The sequence below is a fragment of the Magnolia sinica genome, chromosome 19 (genome assembly GCF_029962835.1).
Source record: "Magnolia sinica isolate HGM2019 chromosome 19, MsV1, whole genome shotgun sequence".
Classification (NCBI taxonomy): domain Eukaryota; kingdom Viridiplantae; phylum Streptophyta; class Magnoliopsida; order Magnoliales; family Magnoliaceae; genus Magnolia; species Magnolia sinica.
Window position 1 is genome coordinate 66,252,742 of NC_080591.1, and position 5,310 is coordinate 66,258,051.

A 5,310-nucleotide genomic window follows, 5' to 3' on the forward strand; every position below is an offset into this window, starting at 1 on the left:
CCTACGAGTTAAACTTTAAAGCTCCTAAAGGTAAGTCAATCGCCCTTAAGTCTTCTAAAAATACTTCTCATGAAAATGTTAGTAATTCTGATTTTGAAAACTTTGAAGATGATATGACATTATTAGCCAAGAAGTTTTATAAGATTTTCAAAAGTAAAAAGAGGGTAGATTTTCAAAAACCTTCAGAAAAGAAAAGAACTAGATTTAAAAATTAAAAATCTATGAAAGATAGCCAATGTTTCAACTGCCATGGATACGAACATCTAGCAAACAAATGTCCAAAGAGGGACAAATCTAAAAAGAAAGGCATGTTAGCCACATGGGATGAATTGTCTTGCTCTGAAGCCTCTTTTGAGTCAAATGATTCTGAACCTGAGTCTACTAATGAGGTCAAAGCCTTAATGACTCTAGCCAAATTCACTTTCTTAGATAGTTGTGATTCAACTAGTGAAGAAAATCTGAGAAATGATCCTGAAAATGATGAAGATTTACAAAATACCTATGATGCCCTATACAGGGAAAGTTATAAGATAGCTGTAAAATTAAAACTTCAAAAAGAAAAGTTTTTGAAATTAAAAGAAAAATTTGATAATCTAGTCTTAGAAAAATTACATTTTTCAGATTGTTTTGAAAAAGCTAAGTGTGATTTAATTTCAAAACTTTCCAAATTGAAAACCTAAAATCTAAAAATGAAAAACTAAAACTAGAAGTCTCCTCTCTTGAGTTTGAAGGATACTTGGAGGTATGCCTAGGGTAATCCTAAACTAGAAAGACTACTATCCAGATCAAGGAAAGGTGGCGATCGATCTACGATAAAAATACCCCTCCTAAATATAAGACTACTCCTCCTAAATTTGTTGAAGGAGAGTCCTCTAACTCAAAAGGAAAAAGTCTGAATCAAAATAGTTTTAAAAATCCTAAAACTTTTCAGGCTCTGAAACTTAAAAACAACCATATCAACTATAGAAATCAGAATCATAACCCCTTAGCTGAGAAAATTGTGGATCTGTTTAAGGAGCTTCAAAAATCTAACTCGAATGGTAGAATATACATCAACTACAAGCATAGAAAGACCAATTATACTCCAAAACTCAAAACGGTAATGAAATGGGTTCCTAAGGTTGCTTGTTTGGTTGCTCACACCGCTTTCAAGGCTTCGAGTCAATCAAAGTGGTACCTATATAGTGGTTGTTCTAGACACATGACAGGTGATAAAGATTTGTTCACCAATCTTAAAGATATGACTAATGGCTTAGTCACATTTGGTGATGGTAGCAATTGCAGGATTATTGGCCAAGGTACGGTTTAACTCTTTAATCTTCCTCCATTTGAGAATGTGTTATTTATAGAGGGCCTTAAGCATAATCTCTTAAGCATTTCTTAAATTTGTGATAATAAACATAGCGTAAAATTCACCACCCAAGGGTGTAAAATTTCTAATGAGAATGGTTTTACGATATTAACTGGTCGTAGAAAATTCGAGAATTGCTATATAGTCTGTGATTCAAGCTCGTCTAGGTTATCGTGTTACATGGTCCAAATCGATGAGACTGAACTACGGCATAAACGCCTAGGACATGTATACTACCATAATCTTTATAAACTGAGCAAAAGTGAAGTAATAAGAGGTCTACCAAAGATTAAGAAATTAGATAAAATTTGTGGCAAATGCTAGATTGGAAAACAAACTAGGAGTGCTTATAAGAAAGTGAACTCCAACGCCACATCCAAACCCCTTGAACTTCTCCACATGGATCTTATTGGACCAACTATAACGAAGAGTCGAGGCGGTAAGAAATATATACTGGTCATAATAGATGATTTTACCAGGTATAAATGGGTAGTTTTCATGAGAGAGAAATCTGAGACTCTCGATGAAGTGAAAAGGGTACTCAAGCGTATCCAAACTGAGAAGGAATCACATGTCACCAAAATCCGTAGTGATCATGGTTCCGAATTTGATAATAGCAGTTTTGAGAAGTTCTGTAGTGATTATGGAATATTACATGAGTATTTTGCACCCAAGACACCTCAACAGAATGGGTAGTTGAAAGGAAAAATTGAGTACTTCAAGAAATGGCCAATGTGATGTTAAATAGTATAAAACTTTCTAAAAATCTTTGGGCTGAAGCTGTGAACACGACATGTTATATCACTAACGTTTTATACTAGAAAGTCTAATAATAAGACCGCATATGAACTGTGGTTCAATAAGAAGCCTACTATTAAATACTTTCGAGTTTTTGGCAGCAAGTACTACATTTTACGTGATCGAAAAAATCTGGAAAAATTCGACACTAAAAGTGACAAGGGTATTTTTCTAGGATATGCTCTAAATAGTCGAGCGTATTGTGTTCTCAACAAGAGGACCGGTGTTATTCAAGAATCCATTAATTTGGTTATAGATGATCACTTGAATACACCTGTCTCAAGTTCAGAAGATGATGAAGTCTCTTTATTTGATAAACCAGACTCTTCATCTAGTCAAAATGACCCTGAACTGTGGTCAGTTAAAGACCATCCAACTGATCAAATTCTTGGAAATCCTCTCACTGGTGTGCGCACTCATAGATAATTAGAAAATATTTGTAATTATGTGTGCTTCACATCTCAGATTGAGCTGACGAACGTAAAAGAAGCTCTTGTTGATGAAAACTGGATAGTAGTTATGCAAGATTAGCTTAATCAATTTGTAAGGAATGATGTATGGTACTTAGTTCCTAGACTTAATGATAAACACATTATTGGAACTAAATGGATCTTTAAAAATAAGTCTGATGAACTTGATAACATTATAAGAAACAAGGCTAGACTGGTTGTATAAGGGTACACTCAAATAGAAGGCATGGATTATGATGGAACTTTTGCCCCAGTAGCTCATCTTGAATCTATCAGACTGTTTATATCCATTGTTTGTTATAAAAAGTTCAAAATTTACCAAATGGATGTTAAGAGTGCTTTCTTGAATGGTGATCTATATGAAGAAGTATATGTCGAACAGCCTACTGGTTTTGAAGACCCTAAACATTCTGATCATGTTTATTGCCTGAAAAAGGCACTCTATGGATTGAAACAAGCTCCCACGGCATGGTATAAGAAATTGATTAAGTTTTTACTAAGTCATAACTTTATAATGGGGAGTGTCGATAAGACACTTTTTGTAAAGAAACACAAATCACGTACTGATAGTACAAATATATGTTGATGACATTATCTATGGATCTACTTGTTCTAACATGACTGTTGAGTTTATAGATTTAATGAAGTCGAAATTTGAAATGATCTTGGTTAGAGAACTGAACTATTTTGTAGGTTTGCAAGTAAAACAACTTCCTAATGGGTTCTTTATCTCTCAAACCAAATACACTCTAAACTTGGTTAAAAAGTTTAGATTTGAGAGTGGTAAAAATTTTGATACTCTTATGAGTACGACACTTAAAATCTCTAAGGATTCAACAGGTAAAAGTGTAGATCCTAAGTTGTATCGCAGCATGATAGGTAGTTTATTATATTTAATTACGAGCCGACTTGATATTGCATTCAGCATTGGAATTTGTGCTAGATATCAATCGGACCCTAAAGAGTCTCACCTGATTGCTGTAAAGGGCATTTTAAGATATGTCGCAAGTTTGGCCAAACTTGGCCTTTGGTATCCTCATGATACTAATGTTCAATTATCCAGTTATTCAGATGTTGATTGGACTGGTAATATTGATGACCGTAAGTCTACCAGTGGTGGATGTTTTTATGTTGGAAACTGTCTAAATTCATGGCATAGTAAGAAACAGAGTCTTGTATCACTTTCCACAGCTGAGGCTGAGTATATTACAGCCGGTAATGCTTGCATCTAGCTTGTGTGGATGAAGAGGATGTTAAGTGATTACAGATTTACGCAAAATACTATGATTTTGTATTGTGACAATTCTAGCGCAATTAACATTTCTAAAAATTCAATTCAACATTCACGAACTAAGCATATTGACATTAGATATCATTATATTCGTGAATTAGTAGAAGATAAGATTATTTCAGCGGATTATATTCAGACTGAAAATTAACTTGCTGACATATTTACAAAGTCGCTTGACAGAAATAGGTTTACTAAGTTGAAATTGGATATGGGTATGTGCAATATGAACTAAAATATTTGTGTTTATTTGTAATATATTGCATGTTTTTATTTTATTTATTTTTGTAAATTTTTAAATTTCAAAAATATGTAACATCGCAGAATTTTTGTGGTGCACGACCAGTCGAGTAGACACTCGACGTATGTACTTGACTAGTCGAGCCACTCGGGTTTGGGGGGTTTTATTGTGCAAAAAGCACTTTTTCTTCAATTGTTTCATCTTCCCCAACTAGCCCTACCACAACCGGTCGAACCCACCTTCGATTCCTTCATGGTTAGTGCATCATTTTCGATTTTCTTGTAGATTTAAGTTCTTTGCACTTCCATTTCTTTAATTTGGTAGCTTATTTCAATGTTTATGGTGGTTTGTTGGGTTTTCTTGCTAAAAATCTGATTTCTTTGAAATCCTTTCTTCCTTTCTTGCATTGCTTGTGTTCCTTGTCTTCTTGTTGCTATGGAAGGTCGACATAAGAAGAAACCCACTCGTTGTCCTTCTTCTTCTTGTTCCACTCCAATCACGGTGCGCCATCTTCGGTCACCCGAAGAAGACCCCGAGTATGTGAGGGATATACGTCTTCGCAACGTGATTGTTGAACGGATGATCAACTCTAATCACTTGGAACCATTTGGCATTGTTCCCCTCCTTCAAATTGTCGGATGGGATAACATTTTAAATTGGGGCGGTCAGGCATACCGTTCCATTGCGCAGGCCATGTATGCTTGCATAACTGACTACTCATCTGAGAATCTAACTGTTACAATTACAACTAGAGAAGGTCCTATTGAAGTGGACCGTCATTTAATATCTGGATTGATGGATCTTCTAGTTAATAATGACAGTATTCCCATTTCTACTCTTGTAACAAAACCTTTTGAGTCTGAGAAAAGGATGCTCACTAGAGTGTTAAGCAACATGAATGCGGAATGGAGTTCCGGGAATGCGCTCAGTTCCAAATTTATGTTACCCAGATATAGGGTTCTCTATTGAATTTTCATCTCTAATGTCTATCTTAAGTCTGGTAATAAGACTGAGCTCACTACTTTCATGGTTCGCATCCTTCACTCTATTGTTACTGGTGTCTCTGTATGTCTTCCATCTCTTATCTGTTATATCATGATTCAGTTTCGTCTCCATCTAGGTCATAGTGATATACCATTTGCCTATCTTATGACTGTCTTAC